Source organism: Panthera tigris, chromosome C2, assembly GCF_018350195.1.
Source record: "Panthera tigris isolate Pti1 chromosome C2, P.tigris_Pti1_mat1.1, whole genome shotgun sequence".
Taxonomy (NCBI): Eukaryota; Metazoa; Chordata; class Mammalia; order Carnivora; family Felidae; genus Panthera; species Panthera tigris.
This window is the reverse complement of record NC_056668.1, coordinates 146,054,817-146,067,706: the sequence shown is the minus strand read 5'-3', so window position 1 is coordinate 146,067,706 and position 12,890 is coordinate 146,054,817. Positions and strand designations below refer to the sequence as shown.

General features: G+C 35.9%; 1 protein-coding gene across 3 annotated transcripts in view; it reads right to left on the bottom strand.

Moving 5' to 3' along the window:
• The window catches only part of STT3B (STT3 oligosaccharyltransferase complex catalytic subunit B), a 105,851-nt gene that overhangs the window by 88,141 nt on the left and 4,820 nt on the right, over positions 1–12,890 (bottom strand). The window lies entirely within an intron of this gene.

Sequence of the window (12,890 nt, the reverse complement as noted above, 5' to 3'; positions counted from 1 at the left end):
CAGACAGTATCAGCAAACATAACTCAAGAAGGAGCTAAGAAAGAATAAACAAAACGTGAATCAGTTCTCTCCTCCCATCTGAAAGGGGCTGAAGTAGACAGACAGGAAATACTGAACTATATGAAAACTTTAGTATCCTTTACATATCTAAAGTAATTTTAGCAATTTCCATGAAATAACAACATGTATTAAATCCTCAGAGACCAGCATGTTTGGGGTATACTCTATTTTAAAATGTGTTTATTCTGAGAATTACAAATGTTGCAAATGCATTTACTGAATTTTAAATAGACTTAAACACTCCTTCCCCCCCTCCCCCGTTTTTTTGTTTTGTTTTGTTTTTACAAATAGTGTTTACACTATGGTCAACCTGGTGAAATCTGGACTTTGCACTTTTTGCCAAATTACTGCACTTGACACCTTTACTTCACATGGTAGCATCAGATCAATATTACGGTAAATACATTATACTTTACTTCTTGAGGAAGGTAACTAATTCTAATGCATGACAAAGTGACAGAATCTGGGGCAGGAAAGAACAAAAATGACTAAGAGCCTTGGTCATACAACAGCTGGTATTGCTGGTGGAAAATGTTCCTGAGTCCAAGTCCAGAGATGCTCTGTATTCCACTACATGTCAAAGAATCCGTCCAATAAGCAGAAGTATTATTAGGACTTTCATTTCTGCCATTGAATCTTAGATCCAAGAAATATGAAGGAACATGAAAATAAGTCATGCTCCCTGAAGCATTGCTTTTATACTGGAGAGCTATACTGAAGCGTCTGTATGCAACATACAGAATTGTTATGATGGGAAACTATACTTTTACACAGAACATTCTTCCTAATCTGAGAGCTGGGAAGTGCCTACAAGTTTATTTCTGTGTATTTTATATTTGTTCAGACATGACAGAAAGTTGTCTCATTTTATTTAAAGTCTTGTGTTGTGAAATTCAGAATTGCTCTGTAGTATTTTCAGTTTTAAAGCAATCCAGCTGCATTCAATGCCTAAAATGTGCTTTTTAAAGTACAGAAGGCAAATATTTGAATATTGGTTGTGAATCTCTGAGTTCCATTATTTTGAAAAAAGTATTTTCACCATAACACTTAAGAAACTTAATTTCCATGATAAATTAAGGTGAGGTGAGATCAGTCAAGAAAAATCTCAAATATATGCCAATTCCTTACCACTGTCTTCTGAGAACTCCAGCATATGCTCAAAGTGGGAGAACTAATAGCGGAACTAGTCTGGCTTTCAAAAACAAGTTTTGAAATGTGTTGGCAGATAGTGACCGACTGATCCAACTGAATAATTTAGAGGGGAAAAAACTGAAGTATGGGTATGGGCAAGGCAGGTAAGACTAGAAAGAACTTGTCGATGAATGGCCAGGTCACGTAGCACTTTACCTAGAATATTATAATAGACCGTAAGTGAATAAAAAATGCTTGTAAATTTTTCCAAGCCTCAGTCTTTTGGAAGGGGAGGAGTATAATAAGTAGACTGATGGAAACATCATGTTCCCATACATGAAATGTGTACAATTATGAAAGAGAATACAATTGTACGCATTTGCACATGCTGTTTTTACCAAAATATCACCCGAGGCTTCTGACTTCACTGGTATTCTCTTAACATGCTAAGCAGTACTTCCTTTTCTCCATGAAATGGGGGTAATATCTATCTTATAGGATTTAAGGAGTAATAAGCCACAAAATGCATTAAAATTTGCAACAAATTTAACAGACTTAGAATCCCTCCCCTCACCAATACAAAATTAAAAAAAAAAAGTTTAAAAAAAAGTTTAAAAACTTTAAGTTTAAAAAAGTTTAAAAAAGTTTAAAAAAAAATACGCTGACCAAAGACACAAACAGGTAATTTACAGAATAAGAAACAAAAATAATACACTGTGATAACAAGTCTCCAAAGATGGAACTAAATCATTCTGTCCCTACCAGTATGACTAATAGGCCTGTGTCTATTCTCAACAGTAAAATATAGTGGAAGTGACAATGATCAGTAGATGCCTAACCCTTAATTGGACAAGCAGCTTTCTCATTCTTGAAATGCTCTTAGAATCCAGCTGCCATGCTGTGAGGCAGCCTAAGCAGCCACACGAAGAAGCTAAAAGCCACAGGTGAGCTCCCAATCAAGACTCCAGATGCTTCTAAGCTATACAGCATCCCAGTCCTTCTAGCCCCAGCTGACTGCAGCCTGTTGAGCCTCCAGATGACTGTAATCATCCAAGAACCACAGTTGACATCACAAAGCAGAAAACTCCCATTCCACTCACAGAATTGTGAAATAATGAAATGCTTTTTTGTCACCAAGTTTTGGAGTGGTGTATTATATTTTTATGTATAACTGAAATAAAAATTACCACAGAATACTCAGGTATATACCCTAGCAACCATCCACACATATAAACCAGAAAGTATAGTTTTTACTGTTCATAGTAGCATTATTCATAAAAGCAAAAAGTTGTAAACCCAAATATTCATCAACTAGCAAATGTATAAATACAAGTCAAAGATCATATAAAGAATAATACCATTTTTAAAGCTCCAAACAAAGCAAAACTTAGCAATATATTATCTAGAGATGCAAACATATATATATATATATATTTTTTTTTTTTTTAATATGGCAAAGGAAATGTTAAAACTGAGATAATGGCTTCTAATTGCTAAAAGGAAAACCAGGACAGCTTAGAGAAGAAATATGGCTAGATGTGAAATTGGTGATGTTCTAGTTCTCTAGTTGGGTAGGGGTTTCACACAGATACTTATTTTGTTCGTAATTACATACATGGTATATACATTATATATTATTTGCATTTTAAATATAGTTTGACTTTTAAAAATGTTATTTTTTATAATAAGTTATAATAAGTTATATAGTTTATAATAAGTTATAAAGTTATAATAACTTTATATTATGCTGCAATTCATATCCAACAATTGTAACAAGTACTAATGACAAACTTTTCAAAAGTCTAGAAATATTTTTACTTCAAAAGGAAAACGTTTTGCTTTAACTGCTGTTTATATTACTATAAGCCCGGTAAATTATTTTAACAACAAAAATAAAGTATGCTAAAAAAAAAAGATCTCCCTTCTAATGAAGTGACTGACTCATTGTAACAACCATCAAAAATTATTTTAAAGTATTTTAGTTGTTTCTCAAGCTCATTTTTCTTTAGTGCATTTATTTTGAGAGAGAGAGAGAGAGAGAGAGGTCAGGGGAGAGAAAGAACCCAAAGCAGGCTCTGTGCTGTGAGCTGGGCCCAGGACAGGTTTCAATCCCATGAACCATGAGACCATGACCTAGGTGTCAGAGGCTCAACTGACTGAGCCACCCAGGCTCCCCCTTTACGGTTTTTAGATTTATTTCACCTACCACATGTTTTTTCATTATCCTGTTCCTTCTAATGCCAGAAAGCTTGGCCTATTAAAGTTTTCTTTAGATATGGCATACAGTAAAAATGATTTTAGGATTAAAATTAAAATTCTATGAAGTTTATTAAATTTTAAAAAATTAAGAACATATGCAATGTTTTAATTGTCAATATAACAGATTAAAGGCACACTGATGGATAAAGGTGTAAAAAAAAAAGTACACAAAAACATCTGGTAAGATCATCACAACATCAGTTTAAGGACTCACAGGAATGTTGCTATTATATAGTATAAGGAGCTGACCAGTCATTTTGTTAGTTCAATCCAGAGTTTAAAAAAAAAAAAAAAGTAAAGACTTTATATTTTGGCCTCTCAAGATCTACAATATTCAATGATCCTCCTAGTAATTAGATGCAGACAAAGCTATTTCTATTATTGCAGAGACACTTTAATGGAGACAAGCAATTTATTCCATCCCTAATGAGTAATTTTATTTAGTATCCTTTAACCTCTTGTGGCAAAGTTCACATGAAATCAGTGGGAGCTGTGATGGCTCTTAAAGTGTCGTGGAATTTCCATATTAATTGCCAATACAGGTATCCCCTGCTTTTCGAAAAGCTCACCCTAGGCCACTTCGCCACCTTCTTTAAGACAGGCCTACGTTAATATAACCAAAAGAATAAAAGAGAAAGGGAAAAGGGAAAACAGCGTTCAGTGTTTGTTTTGCAGCACGCCACTATGGAGGCAGCATGAACCTGAGCAGCGGAAGTGACACCATCAAGCTACGTCCCCAAGGTACAACACTCATCATCATCAAGCCACCATACTCATCATCAAGCCACCATGGCTTAGAACTGCATCTTGTGATCATCTGTTCCTTATCTCTATTTATTTTGTGCGTCCCTTTAGCCTAAGCCTCTTGCGCATCAGAAAAGCGTAGGGTTATTTTTTGGGTCTGGGAACACTAAAAAAAATTCCATATAAATTAATGGTTCTTTGCTGTATGCATTTTCGACTTATACAAGTTTTCATAGGAATGCTCTACTTTTGCATGGGGAGATGCTGGAACCACAAAGTCAAGAGCCGAGAAACAAAATGGATCATTAATCCAAACCCACCCAAACTCATCATTTGCCTGAATTCAAGGCATATATACCCAATGATCATTTCTATTCTTACTATTCCTCCACATCAAGATACACTTCTCAAATTCGCATAAAATGCCACCGTGTAAACTTTACTTCTTATTGCTGCCATGTCTTTTTTCATGTATCATCTCATGTGTTAACAGCATTAACTGGTCTGTCTTTTCTTATTCAATATTCCTTAACTAGTGAGTTAAAACTCGAGATAGAACTAAGAGTTACCTGTACTTGGAAGAAATACTCAAACTAAAATTTCCTTCCCTTAAAGTTCTTCCTAAGGTATCCAGCCAAGTCAGTCATTTCCCAACTGCTGATGGCAATCACTGATGCTCACATACTTTTTCGATAAGGATTATCAACCTTTTTTCTTTTCTTTTTTATCACCAGGAAAGAGTTTTCCTTCTTCTATAACATTAAAATGACACCTTTATTAAGGGTGAGATTATGATGTTCACTACTAAGAGGTTCACTAACAATACCAAAAGGGGGGGGCGGGGAAGTGAATTTCCACACCAGCAAGCAATTCTACACCACCAGCTGGGTATCCTACAGTCCACCTTAATTCTAACACTAAAACAGTGTCAGATCCCACAAGGGCATCAGACTGACCCCCCTGGACCCTCAATCCCCAACTTTACACACCAATCAAAAGTCCAAGTTGTCCCCAGTGCTTCTAACCAACTGGCTACAGATCAGAAGTTCCAGTGACCCCCTCCTTAGGTTCAATTAATTTGGTACAGTTGCTCGCAGAACTGACAAAACAATTTAACTTACTAGATCACTATTTCTTATAAAGGGACAAAACTCAGGAACAACTAGAGATTCACAGGGCAAGATGTGTGGGAAGGAGTGCGGGGCTTCTATGCCCTCTCCAAGTACACCACCCTCCCCAAATCTCCACATAGTCACAAACCTGGAAACGCTCCAAACTCCGTCCTTTGGGGTTTGGATGAAGACTCCATTTCGTGGGCATGATTGATTAAATTATTGGCAGCTGGTGATTCAACCTCCAGTCCTTCTCCTTTTCCCAGAGGTCAGGAGGTGGGACTGATAGTTCAACCCTCTAATCACAGGGCAGGTTCTAGTGGCAACAGCCCCCATACTTAGATTACCTAAGGGCTTTCCAAAGTCACTGTATTAACAGAACAAAAGATACTTAGAAAATTACAAGGGTTTTTAGGAGCTCTGTGCCAGAAGCAAGGACGAAGACCAATTATCCCTCTTCTGAATCACAATATCACCACACATGATTCTACTGATATCACAATCAAATCCAAGGTTTATCAAGGTATTATACAAGCGACTTCCTGTACTATCACCACCAGAACATAAAATGTGGTTACCATTAAGGATAAAGGATCCATATTAATATAAACTGAACACCCACTATGTTCCTAATATAGTGTAGGATATTCTAGGATGATTGGAAATGATGTTTGTACCCTAAACAATCTTGTCTCTCTACAGGAACAGTAAGTTATTAACATTATTCATTAAAGAGGGAAATAAGCATATCACCATAACTGTATTTTACCAATTTAGGCAAAGAACAAATAGCTTAAATCTCCTTGAGTGTTTTTACATTACAGGTGTTAAAATTTTCAAAATGGCCCTAGCCTATTTAGTTAAATGAATAGTCCTGAACAAAATTTAGCCAAAGTAAGTTTGCTCTATACTGGGATCAATAAAACATGTACCTATACCTCTCACACAAGGCAGATAAACAATATTAGATTGTTATTTCTGAAAGAAGTATGCCTGGCATGTTTCCTAACAGTTAATACATTTCAAAAAATTAGCCCTACTTCCCTGGGGATTTCAAACAAGAGGAATACTAGGGGTGTTAAAGAAGCTTAAATCATAAGGTTGGACCATTATCCAAATACAGCCTAATTCAAAGTCATTTGTACTTCTCTCTGGCATATATTACAAGGGATTTAAGGGAGAAGAAATAATAAGTATGTACATACCTTCCTCATAATACTTGATTTAAATTTTAAGTTTGAATTCTGGAGAAATACTAGCTGGCTAAACTGGGAGTTTCAAGAAAGGAAGTCCTAGATTTAAATTCTTCAACTAACAATGCCTTAACTATGATAACAATCCTTTATTTGTTTACAAAAGAAATCAACTATTATCCATTCAAGTAGCATGGGTTATATACGAATGGGGAGTGGAAAAATACCACTGGATTTAATCAAAATCATTCGGACCAATAAAGAGACATGCATTAGAGAGCATTCATGTTTATGGTTTCACTTAAGAACAGCTCTCTAATTAAAAGAAAAGCTTACAAGCTAGAATCCCATTTCCAATATCCTTAATCATTTACTAACACACAATGCCAAATTTCCACACCCCAGTAGATTTCAAGTTCCTACACAAAGAATCATGATCTTCCTTTATTATATTCTTTTTTTTTATTGAAGTATAATTGACACACAATGCTGTATTAGTTTCAGGTATGCAACACAGGATTGACAATTGTATACATTACTCAATGCCTGACCTTTACTTCTCTTGGAATAAAACCTTTTATCCCCTGAAGACAGTTTCTGAAAGGATCCTACTACTATGAAACCTCTCCTATTCTTCCTGAAGACCAAGGCAGCTACTAAATCAATAAAGGAAATAAAGATATGGGAAAGAAAAATAGTGGTAGCCATGGAAGACTGGAAGAATAGAGAGAAATGTAAGCTATTCAAGATCCCAGGACATTTACACAAACAAAATCACACACAACCCAGCATCAACAATCCGCTACAAAGATACCACTATATTAAATAGTCCATTCTTAGGGTTCTCCTAAACTCCTTCAGCTCAGATCCCTTTTCAACATTCTCTTCTTTCAAGAATTAACTGCTACTCCAATCCTTACATAAATTTTAATATATATGCTTTAAAGTGAAAAATAGTTGGCAGAAGCCATAGTTTAAAAACTAGTAATTTTGCATTTCTCTCTCCCTTGAAAGACAGTGATGTCTCCTCCCTCACTCTCTCTACCTTGTAGTCTCAGTGTCTGCTGAAAGATCAAATTTCTCTGGCCAGTTAGTACTTTGTGAAAAATTGTCAAGGTTATCTGGAGACAAGGTTGATTCCAGCTCAAGAGTTCCATCTTGAGATAATTTTTTATCTCAAGGGAAGAGAAGGATGCTTTCCCTTTCCTACAGGTACTTCCTGCTGCAAAAGAGGAAGAAACCTCCTCAGGTCAGTAAGAAGACTGGTTAATCAAATTATTGCTAAACCTTATTACCACATATTCTCAACAATCCTTTGATCAATGAAGATGGATCTTAAATGCAGTGAACAAAAAAAAAAAAAAAAAATGAGACACACAGTTACAAGTGCATTTATCTCAAGTTTTAAATTAGACAAAACTAAATTATGTTATTTAAGAATGCACACAGAATTATACCACCTATGATGAAAACCATGGATGTAATTATTATACAAGTGAGGAGAAGGGGAGGCAAACACACACCAAGGCTTCTGAGGTGGTGGCACTGTTCTATTTCTTGATCTGGGTGATGATCATATGGCTGTTTACCTTACAATTAGTAGTCATTACACTGTCCATTAGGTTTATACACTTTTCAGAATGTGTTATATTTCACCATTAAAGAAAAAATTTTTAAAGACTAATACCACTTTCTCACCAATAAAAGCCCTTGCAGAATATTTTTCTCATGCTTATGTAAACATTTAAGACATTTATTTGCAAAGAATATCTCAAAAACTTCAAGAGTGCTGCCTTCCCAGTAATTCCGTATTCCATTATTTTTCCTGTGGATTATACAAGACTGTTTAACAATGTACCTCGATAATGAAACCTACTTAGAGTTTATTCTACATTATAGGAGTTACTGGTGTTTGAAGAATAGGCTTGAACTGCGAAGAGAGTAGATCTTAAAAGTTCCTGTCACAAGAAAAAAAAATTTTTTTTATAAGGTGACAAATGTTAAAATTTTATTATCATTTTGAAATGTGAACAAATATCAAATCATTATTCCGTACAGATGAAACTAACATAAACAGGCATGAAAATAAACATATTGGTTGTGAGTTTCCCAGTCATTCTTTTCACCAACTCCACCCCAACCATTTGGCCAGCAACAAACAATAATTTAAGCTGTGCAGACACTAGAACTTTATAAATTAATTATGAATTACTATATTTTAATTTTAAATTAGCACAGAAAACAGTATATGCTGGAGTATTATCTATCCATCTATGTATGGAGAGAGAGAGACCCAATAATTTAAGCTTAAAAACCAAATTCATTTGGTTGGAGAGACTGCTAGATATCACTAAAGAAAAGAACACTGTACTGTGAAGAAAAACCTTTACTGGAGAATAGCTGATAAACCTGTAAGGCATGAAAAAAGAAATTAAAAGAAAACCTCAAAAGAAACATTATCAATTTAGCTATCACCTCAGCATGTATACTTTACTAATAGACACATAAATTTTCTTTATGTCTTTATGAGTAGTCTTTCCCTTTATACAGGAATGAAGAAAAAAGTCAAAAAATTTTGAAATTTAAAGCATGAACACTATTAACTTATGGAAATTACAGGTAACTGAAGCACACAATTTTTTAGAACACCAAACTTCACATAAAAGCTGTTTCACAGTTGAACTTGCCAACATTTCTAATATTGTCAACTTAAAAGTGAGTGGTAGGGGCGCCTGGGTAACTCAGTTTAAGCGTCAGTCTGACTCAATTTCAGCTCAGGTTCATGATCTCATGTGTGGCCCTGTGCTCACTCCCACTCCTCTGCTCTCTCTCTCTCCCTCTCTCCCTCTGTCTCTCCCCAGTTCCCTCTCCCTCTCAAAAAAAATAAATAACTTAAAAATAATAATAATTGAGGGGGCTCCTGGATGGCTTTTTCGGTTGAACGTCCAACTCTTGATTTTGGCTCAGGTCATGATCTCCTTTGTGTGTTCAAGCCCCGCATCCAGCTCTGCACAGAGCCTTCTTGGGATATATTCTCTCATTCTCTCTCTCTCCCCCCGCCCCCCGCCTTTTCTCTCTGCCCCTCCCCCCCCCCACTCTCCCTAAAAATAAACTTTAAAAAAATAAATAGACAAGTAAAGTGATAGAAATTTACTTCCCCTCATCTTCTAAAGTAACAATTTTCAAGTAACTTCTCAAAAAACGCCCTCTACTACAAACACAGGTGCAAAGAAAACAGAAAGGAATCTAGCCAAGCTACAACTATACCACCTTCACCCTTTGGTGTTCAGCTTCTTTGCCCTGAAAACAAGCCAAGCCAACGTATACTTTGGAAATCCTGTAGCTAAAGAATTCTGGGATTAGTCTAATCTTCCACCCCATAGCTCCCTTAACTGGAATGGGTTAATATCTCCAACCTTACTACAATGACCTTTTTACAGACAAAATAAAACTAAATGAAAACAACATTCACTTGGATTCAATCATCTTTTCTTTTTATTTAGCTATTCCCTTAAAAGCTGCATCTCTGTAAACTCCCTAGTCATTCAGGATTAAAAACCTCAAGTCATCATCAACTCTTCTCTCTTCCCTACATCAAAACAAAGTAATTAGGGGTGCCTGGGGGCTCAGTCAGTTAAGCATTCGACTTTTGACTTCAGCTCAGGTCATGATCTCACAGTTCACGGAGTTGAGCCCCAAGTCGAGCTCTGTGCTGACAATGCGGAGACTGCTTGGGATTCTCTCTCCTTCTCTCTCTGTCCCTCCCCTGCTTGTATGTGCACGCTCTCTTTCTCTCTCTCTCAAAATAAATTAAATAAATAAAATAAACTTAAAAACAAGTATAAAAACAAAGTAATTCGCTATCACCCAACTAGTGAGTTTAGTTAGCTAGGCATGGATTGTGCCCAGGCGTTTTGATAGGCCAATATGTTAAGACTTAAATCAGGGCAGCTGATTAAAAGACATAAATTAAACGGAGGACACTTTCATTTAAGACTGCCTTGAAGGCAGAGGATGCAGTAAAAAGGACATAGTTTTTGGAGACAAGTAGACCTGTATTATTCAATTCTTAGGGGAATGCTGAACTGAAATATCTTTTATCTACAGAAATAAAAGATGTTACCTTATCTCCTCAGTTCTAAGACATAAAATCAAGTTGTAAGACACTATAAAAACTAAGCACTTACCACTTAGAACATATATTAAAGTTATCCTGCAACACTAAGTTCCACCAGAAGAAAAAAATTGGTTACAGATGATATGGTCAATTTGTTTAGTATAGCAGTCACAATTCTTTAGAAATGCGTATTTCTGAAAGTAGCATAAACTTGACCAACATAAAGGCATTCACCAACTTATTATGTACAGGATATATTCCAAGGTATGTTTAGATGCCTTACATTTGAAACCCTGAAGGTATTTTTACAAAAAAATATAATTCCAAGTAGTGGTTAGGTTTCCTGGCAGGTCTACAAATGCCAGTTTACCCACATTTACCTAAAATATGAGAGGCTCTGGCAGTCGCTCCTACCTCTTCCAACCCTTACCTACACCTAACACATTAAAAAAAAAAAATCCTATGGTATTGACCCCTTCTATCAATTTCTAAATCCCTGGAAATTATTTGTGTCAGAAGTAGGTCAAGCAAAGAAACAGAAACCTTCCCAGAAAAGAGTGATTTAAAAACAAAAATATCCACCAGAATGAGGTAAAGCAAATAAAGGAGTGAAGACGGGGGTAGGATGTTAACCATTTACATTTTTTTCCCCTTTCAACAGCATTAATTTGGCCCATACATTATATTTGTAGATCCTATGTTATTTGAAAATACGTTTCCATTTTTTCCTACTTATTGTAGGGACTGACAGAAGTCACTTTTGCAATTATACATAAATTAAGCATTATATCCAGACAAAACATGGCAAAAAAAAAAAAAAAAAAAAAAAAAAGCGTAGATTCAGAGTAAGCAACAGGCTGACCAATAAGAGGCTTCTAATAACACAAAAAGAATTTAGGTGTTCTACGTAAATTAAGTCTAATAAAACCAACATCAATACCCTTCTAACAACTTTAGTTTCTTCTGCGATATAAGCTTTGGCAAAGTCAAATCATTTAACAGACATGCGTTGACTTACGATGTACTCTCATTAAGTTAATAACCAAACCTGAAAAGATTAAATCTGATGCTAACCTGCAGTCCAACTGAGCACAATACAGAAACAGTATTTATACTCATTATGTTCAAGTATTATAGAAAACAAATGTCCAGAAATAAGATTCTCTTCATCATGCAGATGGGGAACAAAAATAACATTCTTCATATTATAACGAAGGATGTACTATCAGCGTCTACAAGCAGGATCTAAAAGCAGCATCAGAAAAATATGTCAGCACAGCGCCTGACATGGGCTTGATCTCAGGAATTGTGAGATCATGACCTGAACTGAAATCAAGAGTCAAGATGCCTAACCATCTGAGCCACCCACGTGCCCCACCAGTGTTGTCTGTTGAGCTGGTTGAGCATCCGAGTTAGAATCCCACATCAGGCTCACTGCTGTCAGCTCAGAACCTGCTTTAGATCCTGTCCCCCTCACTCTGCCCCTCCTCAGCTCACACGCTCTCTCTCAAAAATAAATAAATTAAAAAAAAAAAAGATATGATAAAGCAAATAAAGTAAAACACTAACTGTAGAATCTAGGTATTGAGCTTGAGTGTTCACTATAAAACTCTTTTAGCTTTTCTGTATGCTTAGAAATTTTTGTAAAGTAACAATTTAGCAATATACAAATCTGTTGAATAGTAGGATGCTTTACAATTTGGGTTAACAGCAATATTGTCTCTAACAGCATTAAGTTTTCAAAGTAAACAAGTAAAAAATATGATTCATCACTCCAGAATATTAATCATTTTTTCATTATTTCTGAGAGCATGTATGTACTGATAAATACGAACATATTACAATGAAAAGAACTTTTAACATTTTCTCATATCCCAAAATACTCATAACTTACAGGGAGCATAAAAATCAGAAGTAGATTAAGAACAGGCTAGTAAATTTCCTCATGTTGTTAACAGCTGGGTCAGAACCTATAATGAGTTTCTAATATTTAGTCTACAACCAGTGTCTTTTAAGTTTACTTATTTTGAGAGAAGAGTGTGTGTGTGTGCGCACATATCATACGTGAGGGAGGGGCAGCGACAGAGGGAGAGGGAGAATCCCAAGCAGGCTCCGCACTGTCAGCACAGAGCCTGACACCGGCTTGACCTCAGGAACTGTGAGATCATGACCTGAGCTGAAATCAAGCGTCAAGAGGCCTAACCACCTGAGCCGCCCAGGCGCCCCACCAGTTTGCCTGTATGCAAACTACTCACGGCAGTGAGAGTGGTCTTA